Here is a 13,331-nt window from a genome sequence, read left to right as displayed (position 1 = left end):
TAGCACTGTATAAAGTATTAATGATGTGAAACTTAACTCGTTGTAATTTTGGAAAATGCTGGTTTTGTTGCAAAAGTGATCGAAAACACATATTGCACTATTATATTCAAGACACCATTATGCCACCTTTTTATTTAATATTTGCAATTTTGTCATTTATGAGCCTTGAACTTTCCCTTCCCTCAAAAAGAAAAGAAAAGAAAAGCAGGAACAAGCACGAAATTTGATCATATGAAAAAAAATATAACATACTTTTTTGTTGTTGTTGAATGTGTTTTGTCAAAATCATTGTGCACTTTTATTATTTTCCTATCGGAACAAAACAAAACAAAAACATATACTCATCGTGTTCCTCACATTCTCCGCTAAAAAGAACAAACATTATCTTTGAAGAGCCATCTAATTGGCGATATGAAACTACTCAACTTTGTATTTTTTGACATGTTGGAGATGGTAAGCATGGTAAGGGGCTGTACAATAATTAGCTTTCCGGGATTGTGGGGAGGAGAAAGAGAGGGGAAAAACATTTTTGGCAGGTCTAAAGCCCGGGTCTAAGGGTGGCAAGAGATTTTTGGCAGGGCAAAAGGTGGAACGAGATTTTTGGCACACATTCATTGGGTACCTTTTAAATAAAACGCTCTTAAGGCATCCAAAATGAGCGTTTATTGCGTTTCGACAGTATTTTTTGTGGGACATGAGAGCACCTCAGACCTATCGAATTGCATTCTGAATACGAAGCATGTCTTTCTGATATCAAATAATTTTAATTTTTTTTAAATCACAATATAGGCCTAATACAAATTTTATGACAAATTATAAAAATTTGATATATTTCAAATTTTGATATATAACAGTCCTCGAAGTAAATTATATAAATCTAATGATATATTCTTAAAGTGTATGTAGCAGGGAGGAAAAGCCGACGGTCAATTGAAAATTTTGACCTTTCATATTGAAGATATGGATTTTTTCCCAAAAAGACCTAATTTTTTTGGTGTTTTGGGAAAAAAAAATCCATATTTTCAATACGAAAGGTCAAAAATTTCAATTGATCGTCGGCTTTTCATCCCACCTACATACACTTTAAGTATAAATCATCAGATTTATAAAGTTTACTTCAAGTACTGTTAAATATCAAAAATATCAATTTTAATGATTTGCCATAAAATGCGTATTAAATTGCGAATTTCAAAAAATCAAAATTATTTGATATCAGAATGACATTCTTCGTATTCAGAATGCAATTCGATATGTCTGATGTGCTCTAATGTCCCAAAATAAATACTGTCCACACGTTCATACCCCAGCCCTTAAAAAGCTTAGGAAAACAGCATAGAAACGTTCTAATACATGTATCATGATATGCACAATTTCCCGATCGCTATACGCTCACATTATCCAGCAAACACAAAAATGTTCTTAAAACGTTATAATCGTGCTACGGTGTCCTAACTTGGTTTTTTTTTTTCATAACATTTAAATATCGGGTTGTATAAAGGACATGAAATGACAAAATGTTATTGTAAAATATTTATTGGCTAACATATATGCAGATCATTTTGTCAATTCTTTAATTAACATTAAGTTACTGTTCTGCATCTAGTTTTCACAATAATCATGATAATGTTTTTAGAACGTTATTAAAACGTTTTATACCCTTACAATAAAACGTTTCCAGCAAAACTTTTGTGTTTGCTGGTTATATATCTAGACTATTATAAGGTAAATTGCAAAGGGCGAAAGGCTGAGAGGGATGCAAGTAATTGTTGGCATGCCGAGAGGGGGCAAGGGTTTTTGTTACGTCGAGAAGGGGGGGGGGGCAAGGATTTTGGCAGGCCATTTTGAAATCCCCCGGACAGATAATTATTGCACAACCCCTAACAACTTGTCTCGCTAAATCAGACAGAAGAACTCGGCTCGAAGGTTTGAATATTTTGATTATACCTTTCTGTATAGTTCGGCAGCACACAGTAAATAACTTCTTTAAAATCAGGTCTGTGTGAAATGGTAATGAGCAAAATGGCAAACTGATCATTTTTGCCCGGGAGTTTTTGAATCTGATGAGGATCTATGCTGTGAGCTTGGTGGTGATGTCAAAAGTTTGGTGACACAACGTATGCCTGAGGGGCCTAGGGCTGTGGTTAACTTAACAAATAAACATTGGGGTTAGAATATATAGCGCACGTGTCAGAAGTTATTACATGTAGTGCACCTATGGTATTCGCTGTGCAAAATCACACAATTCAAAATCCTCCCCAAGATTTTTTTTCCGACAATTCCTGCGCAATCAGTAGTCTCGTTGCCCGGTCTCGTTGTTCATTTGCCCAAATCAACCATAGAGTGTTCGAAAAGGGTGCAGGGACTTAGGCCTAATTACTACAAAATTAGACATCATCAGTACTTTTGAGGAATTAAATTTATATCAATATACGATTTAGACCATGCATCCAACTGATTTCCTAATTTTAAAATAATGAGGTATGCCACTTTTGCTGCACCACAAACCTAAACCTACTCGACTGCAAGAACAATATTAATCTGAATAATTATGACAAATGACACATCATAATTATATTGGTCGATAAGCACCTCCTTCACTATCTTACTTTGGTCTACTCAATATAAAGAAAAGATATACACAATAGTGCCGTCAGAAACAGGATTTTACGATTGCATCAGATAATAGAGGTATAGAGGCATCAATTTGTCAATGAAAATAATTTAACACGTGATGTAATGATAAATTACATTTTCCTGACTACTGTGGATTTATACTGAGAGCTACTGAGGACACTAAAACATGATCAGGCCCGCAGCCGGAAAAGGGGGAGGGGTGCGACGCCCACGCCTGTATAATATGCAGGCCCCCCCCCCCAAAAAAAAGCAAAAGTATACAAAAAGTCCCAAAATGTAAGAACTTGCGAGCGCAGCGAGCCAAAAAATCCGGTTTTTTGGTCAAAAAAGGTCAAAATTTGGGGGCAAAAGTCCACTTTTCACAAAATCGCCCCCTGCAAAATTGCCCTTTCCTAGCTTAAAACACAGATCCCCGTCCAAATTGCATAATATAGACCCCAACAGCCTGCAACAGTTTTTGGTTTTCATTGCTAAATATTTTGTATTCTTTAGTTGCCTGTTGTTTTATATAGGCACCTTATTTTGGTATGTTTTCCAAATGTCACAGGCTATCTCAAACACTACAGTAAAATAAACACTCATGATAGTAGTAGGCGTGGTAATATTCATTAATGCAATTTTTTTGCAGTTTTCATAGTTGTAAAAATGTCAAATAATGCTGCGATATCAAATGAACTACTTGTGAACTTAACATTATCATGATTAAGTTGTAAACGAAACAGGTGTGACAATTATGTGTTTGCAGTCAGTGAAACTTTTGCCAACAGGTCCTTTGTTCTTTCTCCTGCCATTTCTAGACCAATTCTATCAAATAAGTTGGGGATTAACGCATTTATTTTAAGTGACACAAGAAAAGCGCGCTAGTTGTTGACCTTATCTAAAGGTAGTTTGTACAGTTACGTTTAAGTCGAAGAATGGCATTATAACAAAAGGTTTAAATTGTCCCTCACTAGAAAATGTATGGCAATTGGAATCGTCCGCCATACGTGTAAAAGCAGGTCAGTCAGGACCCAATGTCTTTTACCACAGATATTGTGCTTTTACACAATTTAGGGGCTGTGCAATAATTATGAGCCCGGGGGGGGTAAAATTTCCGAACGGCTCGCCAAAAATCGCTTGCCCCCCTCTCGGCCCGTCAAAAATCTTTGCCCCCCCCTCGGCCCGCCAAAAACCTTTGCCCCCCCCTTTGCACATGCCAAATTTTTGGATCCCAATTTGCAAACCTTAAATGGTCTAGATATGTTGCGAGCGCATCGTGTAGGAAAATTTGCATATTAAAGCGTTTCTGTACATGTTTTCCTAAGCCTTTTATTTAAAAAGCGCCCGATGAATGTTCGCCAAAAATCGCTTGCCCTCCCTCTCGGCTTGCCAAATTGTAATGATTTGCGATTAACGATTTTCATGTAAATAGGTGATGATTTTGTTTGACCTAATTTTGATACGTTCGAGATACCTTTAGACTGAATAATCTTGCATTCGCGGCGTGAGAACAGTTCTTTATGTTGAATTACTCGAATGTTATTTCTGAAAGTCTAAACATACCACAATCGGAAGACAGAAGTGTTATCTTTATTACGACACACAATATCCTGTATTGGACAAATGATCATGATGATTACAACATAAACAGAGGCAGACCATTAATTGGTGATTATCACTTTTTTGGCGTATTCGTAGTCAAGGAAATGGTCTAAACCTTGGTTCCAAAACTTTTAAACTTTACATTATCATGATTATTTTGGTTATATAGTGTCATGAAAGCGATTTACTTCTCAACAATCTGAAAAGTACATGTTACAGATAATTTCAGACAACTCAGAAAAGAGAGAGAGAGAAAGGCTAATTACACCAACCATGATTAGAGATCATAATGTTACCATGGTTACGGCATAGAATCTCAATCAGGAAAAAAATGTCAATCAAAACGTGGTGTGAAACCCGGGGTGTGAAAACTACAAATTTAACCTTTCTGTAAGCATAAATAACTTACCAAATTTAGATCAATACCAATACCAAAAATTGAAAATGTTCCCGAAAAATTTATATTATTTATTTTGGTCCTAACTTTCATAAACCCTATACCCAACCCAAACCATACATTAACTATACAAGTCCAACCCATCAGCCAAACTATACTGTATTACATTTACTTTGCCTGTAACATAACCCCAAACAAATCAGAATATAGTTTTGGATTATGGGGTGTATTCAAAATAACATTGAATTTTGTTCTCCAACTTTCCATACATGCCTAAACATTTTCCTCGAGCATGTTGAGGTGTGTAAAAATGCATGTTGAGGTGTGTAAAAAAATGAACAAGACGAAATTTTGAAGAAAAACAAATTCTTCGGAATTCATCATGAACGTAATTCCAAAGAAACCACTTCTGGTATTTCCACAACAGCTAGATGCTGAAGATCCTACTGCTTCGGCCAGGCTATACTTGATACCCAGTTTACCCACTGACGAAGACGAAGTCCATTAGAACCTCAGGGTACCTTTCTTTGGAACTTTATTTAAGATTTTTACTTCCAAGGTCACATTCATTCCTGATTTAGATCCAGTGTTACAGATGAACTTGGGGAAGTTAATTAACCTGAAGAAACCCTAGCAGTGTGACTGGATGCTTTGAGTATAGGGAAGTACTTCAAGTACACTACCTTGACTACTACTTGCATAATTTTGTGGTATGGACCGTGGACTTGCGAATTGCGTATGTGGAAGGATAGTACGTGCATGTTTTGTCATTGATCAAATGAAAGTGAAAAAATTGTGGCTACTTCTGAATGCTGCCTGACTATGTTATTTCCACCTTATCCCAGTTAAGGAATGTAAACTCAGGACAATGTGACCTAAACCTATTTCAAGATAAGGTGCGTTATCCATGAATAATGCAGCCCAAACCAACATGACCAAAGGACGTAAATCAATGGGCCATATCTAGGTTTGAGTTTTTGAAACCTAAACTCAGGATAATGTACAGATGACACACGCATGCTTCCACATGATATCCCTTATCATGTTATCTGGAGATAACGCATCTTATCTGATCTTAAACTGTGGTGTAGGCCTCGTTATCATTTATCTTGGGATAAGGCGTAAAGGACACACGTGTGCTTCCTGATGTAACCTCACCTTAGGATACCGCAACCTAAACATGCTAAATCCAGATAAAATGTCTTAAAGTCATGCATTCTAAGTATGTGCTATATTATATCCTCAGATAAGGGCCATTATCCCAGGTTATCTTCAGATACTTTACTTTTTCTTCCCACTTGTACCATGAAGTGTTACGGCAAGATGTAACTTCCATTCAAGGGTTAGGTGAGATGCCTCAGGCCTCAGACATGGTGATACCCAGTTGTGTTATACACTCTTCTGAACTCACCATCTTCCCATCTTCTTCCCATATTCTGGTTCTCCCTCTTGGTTTGGTGGCTTATATCCGGCTGTGATATGCTCGTGCGGCTGGCCGAGATCCATTCTCACGATGTGTCCAAACCATCATGTTCAATGATGCTTCTTTCGCACAGCTGATGTAGAGCAAAGATGGCATCTCTCATGATCTCTGCAACATCTCATTTTCCTGAAACCGAATCGTGTCTGGCTGAATTGGAAATCCACTTTTGGTCTTATTTTTCTTTCTAGAATCTGGGCAAACAACTTTCTTGCATGGCTGAAGAGAGATACCTCACTTCCTTTTCTACATTCGCACTACTATAGCTTTTTGCTAGTCTTCAGGTGCTCTACTCTCATCGCAGGCTTTGTTAAATACTCTTGTGAGCCAGGAGATACCTGATTCTGCACATGTTCGTATTGATTCCATGCATCTGTCTCAACTGCCTTGCTCCTGTGGCTTGTTTTAACTGCTCTTGTCTCTTCTGATCGATCATGATGTTTGGTCCATCTGGTCAGGGAACCTTAGTCTTAAAGGTTCTTGGTGGGTCTGGTCTCTGATTGGATTCAGAATGTTCTTTGAAGTATTCTTCCCATCTTGCATTAATCTTGTCATCTCCATTGAGTGGACTCTGGTCACATTTTTATCATTTATGATAGATGTAGGATCAAATTGTTCACTGAAGGTCTTCACAGCCTTGGATGAATGTTGACACGTTTTTGGAAGATCATTCTCCAATTGTTGCCAGGATGAATTTTTAGATTCTTTGACAGTTTGTCTTGCACTTTGATTCTTATAGTCTCCATTTAGATCCTCATGTTGATGTAACAATGTCTTCTCTTTGCAACTTCTTCCACCTCCTCCTTCCACCACGCTGTCACATTCACTTCTCCTGGGCCTCTGCGATTACATCCACATTGAAATAATTATTTTAATATTTCAGAAGTTGATATGAAATGATTGAAAAATAGATTTTTGGATTAACTCTTTTTGTAGATTAATCATCGTCCAGTCAAGGTTTACTCCTACTCTACTGCCAAATTGACATGAACTTTGCAAATGGGGGAAATGATGTAAAGGATTTTTACAAATTGAAAAACAAATACTATCTATCTTTTTATCTGATTGGTGTTTATTACAAAGCTAACTGACTATAGTAATTCATCCACTTTTGATCCTGCATAAACCATATGCATATAGTATTTCAATCTTCACCTTCTTTGGAAGTATAAACATGCCTAGCTTTGGTTCAGTGATTTCAGACTTAACAAGTCTATCATTCTGATTAGTTGTCCTGAGGCCTGTTTTCTTTACCTATAAGTAAAACCTGTTGATATCCCAAAGAAAACAAGCTAAGTCTTAAGGTGATGGGTTAAGATCAACTTTCACTACCAATGTGAATAATTATCTGATTACTCACCTATACCTGGCTTTAGAGTGTTTTATTTACCTTGTCAAAACTTTCAAAGTCACACCATCATATTAGTCTACATGCAAAGTGTAAACCTTTGATAAACTTCGGAAGACATTCCATTAAGGGCCAACCAACACAAAAAGTCATAAATGTACGTTCAATTACATTAACATGATTAATGGTTCCATGGTCTATATTCTTGAACGTTTTTTGTCTACTGCAGTCTTTTTTGATTCTCATGATATTGGTGTAATGTAATTTGTGGAATTTGTATAGGCCTAGGTGTCACACCATGTCAAAGTAAAGGCTTCACAAAAAGTACCTCGTCCGTTACTAATACACCTGCAGCTTCAAAACTATTAATCGCCCAATCTCGTTCAATATATTAATCGCCCAATCTCGTTCAATAATAATAACAGTATTAACCCAGTAGTATTTTTTAAAGAAAAAGCCCCGAATTTAAAAGTTGCAATTACAGCGATCAATGGGAAAGCCCGCCATTATCTTCGCGCCGTTATTGAAATCAATACAATTTGCTGCAACTTTTAAATTACCTTTAAAATTACTGCTGTGTTGTTATTTATTTCATAATATTTAATAAACGAAATTAAACGAATGCACGTACTAAACCACCTTTCTTTCTATGTTAAATTATTGTGAATAGTTATGATGAGCCTTCTTTTCGTGATGATTAAAAAGTGCATGTCACCAGTAAAAACTGCTATACATGTACAACGGTCAAAGTTCCGTTGTTCAAAAAGACATTTGTTGCATGAAGTGACATGCATGATCATACCTGACGTTTATAACATTAATGTCGCAGCTTTATAGCAAGGATATAAAAAACATTAGGATTTATGCTAAATCCACACTATTAGATCACAAAGTCAAGTTATTTTGCCTTTTTGATAGCAAATGACCTTATCACACTTCATGGACTACATGGATTACCTGATTACGAGGATTATTTGAAATAGATTGCCGAACGTTAATACTTCTAGACAGGGTTCAACGATTTGCGCGTTGAAAAATGAAAATGTTAATAAAGGACATATTTTTTCGCGAAGGAAAATCATTGGGTCCTGACCGTCCTGCTTTAACATTCTAGTGACTGATAGGGACAATTTAAATCTTTTGCTATACGACATTAGAATTTCTCCGAGTTAAAACGTAACCTTGTTAAGATCACCTTCAGATAAGTTCAACAACTAGTGCGCCTTTCTTGTGTCAATTAAAATAAACGCGTTAATCCTCAAGTTATTTGATAGAATTGGTCTAGAAATGGCAGGAGAAAGGACAAAGGACCTGTTGGCAAAAGTTTCACTGACTGAAAACACATAATTGTTACACCTGTTTCTTTTATACAACTTAAATCATGCAAATGTTAAGTTCAAGTTTGAAAAATTGAACATTATAATTATTTGATATTAATTTTACAAACTATTAAACTGCAAGAAAATTACTTTTTCTTCTTTATTTTGAGTAGATCAGTTTAATCATAGATAGAGAAGGAGGTGCTATTTGTCATGATGTGTCATTTGTCATAATTCACCTTTTCGGTAAATCCCATAAGCCTTTGCGAGTACAAGATCCCCGCTGAGACCTCGTCATTTGACGTCACGCCGATCTGCGCCGATGCGTACATCGTTTATCGAACATCGTTACTGCGCATTGCAAGACGGCGCGACGTCAAATGACGAATTCTCAGGTGTGCTCGCAAAGGCTTATGGGATTTACCGAAAAGGTCAATTATTGAAATTAATTCTTGTAGCACAGTAGCTGAGTAGTTCTTGTCATGCTTTTGCAATGCTGCGAAGACAGCAAAGAAGGTATTTTCTTAAATGATGTCAAGAATGGCAGAGCTGATTGTTTTAGACTAAAAGTTGGATGGATGGTCTAAATAACGGTGATCATATGATATGATATGAGCACCGTTACTTAGACCATCCATCCAACTGACATTTGTTTCCACAAAAGTACTGACATGACTGATGTCTAATTTTGAAATTCCTGCACCATTTACGAACTCTCCATCAATAAATGGACACCGAGAGTTAATATATAATGTGCAGCGTGCCGCGATTAAAAAAAATATGAGCAGAAATCGATTATCTGCAAAACAAAAAGAAGAAGAAGAAGAAGAAATCTAGCCGATGTTTTAAATTGTGTGATTTTGCACAGGGAAAACCATTGGGCCCTGTAGGTGCACTATTTATCAAACTTCTGACACGTGCGCTATATATAACCCCAATTATGTTTATTTGTTAAGTTAACCACAGCCCCAGGCCCCTCCGGCATACGTTGTGCCACCAAACTTTTGACATCACCATCAAGCTCACACAGCAAAGATTTTTCAAAAACTCCCGGGCAAACATTGTAACACACAGTTTGTCATTGAGCATTGTCATTTTGAAGAAATTCTTTACTGCAGCTGCAAATCCAAAAGGGTAATTAAAACATTCAAATTTTCAAGTAGAATTCTTCTGATTAAGCGAGATTAGTCTTTTACTATCTCCAATATGTTAAAAGTTAGCAGTTCAACCAAATAAATTATGCTCTTCAAGATGTTTAAAGAGTGAATATGAGAAACACAATGAGTATTACAATTTTGTTTTGTTCCGATGGGAAAGTAACCAAGTGCACACCATGACAAGAGAGAATATGAGAAAGACAATGAGTATTACAATGTTTTTGTTTTGTTCCGATGGGAAAGTAAGCAAGTGCACAATAATGACAATAATACACACGCAACCAGCAACAACAAAGATTTTGTCAAGGCTCATAAATTACTAAATTGCAAACATTATTAATGAAGTCTTTCTGTGTGCAATGCTTGTTTTCGATAATTTGCAACCCCCAGTATGGGTCACACACACCAAAAATATTCGTCAGCCCCCTCCCCCAAATGTTGAAATCTCACTAAGCCAATATCAAGAAGTTTATGAATAGAAAACACATTCCACATAATAGTCTACTAGTACTACCCTAGAGTATAGGTACTTCCAAAGGGAATGTTTAACATAATTATTTCATTTTGCTACAGACGAGAGATATATTCAATTCTCACTTTGTGAACACGAATTCCTATGAAGTGTATGCACCTCACAACCTCACATTGAACTTTGGGTTAACATTCACGAGTAATTTTGACAAGTGAAGTTAGTGAACTAATTTGTCAAGAATTTGTCAAGAAGTGAGCACATTCAGCCCAGCTTGCTAGTAAGAGTCATTGTTACATATTAGGGGCCTATGTGGCCAAAAAGTATGTTCTAGTTGATCCACCTAACGTGCCAAAAGCAAGATCGCCCAACTGACACGACTGAACTATAGATTTAGATTTACACCTTTGGTATTATGGCCATGCATTCTGTAACTCACTTTCATTGCCTTAGGTGTAATACCTAGCTAAAGTACAACTTCTTTACTTAAATCCCGATCTTTGGGAAGATTGTGTACATTCAAATTTACAATTTTGTTGCTGATATTTAAGAAAAAATGCCACATATTTACTGTTTATAATTTGTTTGTTTTTTGGAATATATTATTTAGAGGGTGGTAACTTGGTAGACAACTTAGGTTAACAAAAGTAGATTGGCGCATTCCCGGCTTTGCATTAATCACACCTATAATTTGCCAGATTTCACTGAGTATATAAATGGTGAGTTTCGAGAACTTACGGACGAGTTAATCACTGGAGTTATTCCCCTTCTTAACCTCGAACAGACTATTTTACATATGAAATGAAATATGACTTGTGTGTATAGACTGATGAAAATCTGGGATCAAACTGCTGCGCTCCTTCAATATTATTGATGTTTTTTTTTCCTAATCAAGCTAATACGGCTGTTCAAAATCGGGTTGAATCATGTGTTTTGCCTTATAAAAGTATAAAAGCACTTTGTTCAGCTGCATGCTCTCTGTCATACAGTCATTCTGTTTCACTCAATATTATATTGACTATTCTGTCCTCTGGAATTCAGCACCCCGCGTTAACAATATTTCCAGTGATGTTCAGATTAGCATTACGGGTAGGCTTATGCTTGTGGTAGTGATCACCAATTTAAAATTGCTTCCGAAGGACAAGTCGACTGCTCAGTGCCAGAAGTGGATAAAATTGCAATAGATGCCTGTGAACATTTGATAATTTACACACAGTTGCACACATATTGTACTCCTCTACACATGGCAGCTATTGCACTTACCCATGTCTGGCACTGAACAGTCGAAGTAGGTGTTTTATCATTGAGGAAATGTCAAAATATTTGTCCAATTGGCTGAAGAGTGAGCATATCCATTTTAGACAATTGACGATTGCCAAGAGACCAACAAACAACATCCGCTGGAGATCAGACAATTTAAAATTAAAATGGGTTTGGTACTAACCATGATAACGAGTTCTTATTTTCTACATCCAGGATTTTCACAAATTGTAAGGATGCCATTGGATTGATAATTATGAATGTAATCCTGTATTACTGGAATGATAGTTATAATTATTATAGCCTCCGTGCCCCGGCTTCATGCTTTGTCATGGTCTTACTTATGAGTTCTAATATGCTCAACTTGAGGCTTAGTAGGAGCTGTTAGTTCTTCCACTAGATTTTGAGACTGTTTTCTATCTTAGAAGTTTTCAGTAACACAACTTAAAAATATTCTATTGCTGAGTTATCGAAAGTAAGTGTTTCATATCAGCTCTGTATAGTATTCTTGTCATAGTTGTTGTGACATCATTTTAAAGGAAAATACCTGCTGTCTGCCATTGTTGCAGTGTTCGCGATAGATAATAGAACCGCAAGACTTACTCAACTGCAAGAACAATATTAATCCAAAAGATTATGACAAATTACACATCATTATAGCAATAATGACTGTGGTTAGGAAACTGATCTACTCGAAATAAAAAAAAGAATACACAATACATGCAATAGTAATGCCTGCCAGAAACCCAGAAACAGGATTTTAGGTTACATCAGATAGTAGGTAGAGGCATTTTGTCAATGAAATTGTAACACCTTATGTAAGGATACATTAGATACCTCTCTGAAAAGGCAAGTTGTCTGTCAGTTTTTTGCTTTGTCAAAATACCTAATTCTAGTATTATGAGTACTTGGTAGATTTCTTTAATGATAACGATTCAGTTAACCAAACCATTAATCCAATAGAGCAACTTAGTCAAATTAGTATTAGTATGTACTGGCATAATGACCATACGAAATTATTTAAATTTTTACATAATTTTTATTCTGGCTATTTATATACCTTTCTTATTTTTCCTCATAGTAATTTCAAAATGGCTGAAGTCTTTGTAATATGCTTTGCTTAAAGCAGGTTATTCGCATTTTTGTTCGGCATTTAACAAAAAATATGTAACATAATATCGCGCAATCTATTACCTTTAGAATCATACTTCAGGCATCCAATCACGCAATGGTTATCTAGCAGGTCTGGATCCTAACAGTAAGAGGTATAAAATCCTTTACAAAATCTATTGCTGTGCGATATGAAAGATATTAACTGACCCAATCTGTGCCATTGCCTAATAGCCAAATACCTCTGAGCAATTGTTCATACATTGGGTCTTTTTAAGTGTCCGGTTTCCATCAAATATGTTGATCGTCGCTATTGTTTATAATTCGTATTGATTTTAATGTCTTGGTGGATTGACTAAGTAATTAAATCAAAGAATATACTACCCGCTTATAGAAATCAACAGGGTTTTCACACCTTCCTCAATCCATCGATAAAGCCAAGAAGAAATAAATCTTTTGTTAGGATCCACGATTCCACACTTGCTAGACAATCGGTATGGGCGACATATTTGTTCTAAGTAATTGCAATTCAGAATGTGATTGAAAGATTTGTATTTTGTGGACAGACTAGATTAC

The 13,331-nt window shown here is 36.2% G+C and overlaps 1 protein-coding gene across 1 annotated transcript in view; it reads left to right on the top strand.

Moving 5' to 3' along the window:
• Window positions 1-13,331, top strand: part of LOC140152991 (tenascin-X-like) — a 124,850-nt gene that overhangs the window by 11,497 nt on the left and 100,022 nt on the right. The window lies entirely within an intron of this gene.

The sequence above is a fragment of the Amphiura filiformis genome, chromosome 1, assembly GCF_039555335.1.
Source record: "Amphiura filiformis chromosome 1, Afil_fr2py, whole genome shotgun sequence".
NCBI lineage: Eukaryota > Metazoa > Echinodermata > Ophiuroidea > Amphilepidida > Amphiuridae > Amphiura > Amphiura filiformis.
This window is presented reverse-complemented; position numbering and strand designations above follow the sequence as displayed.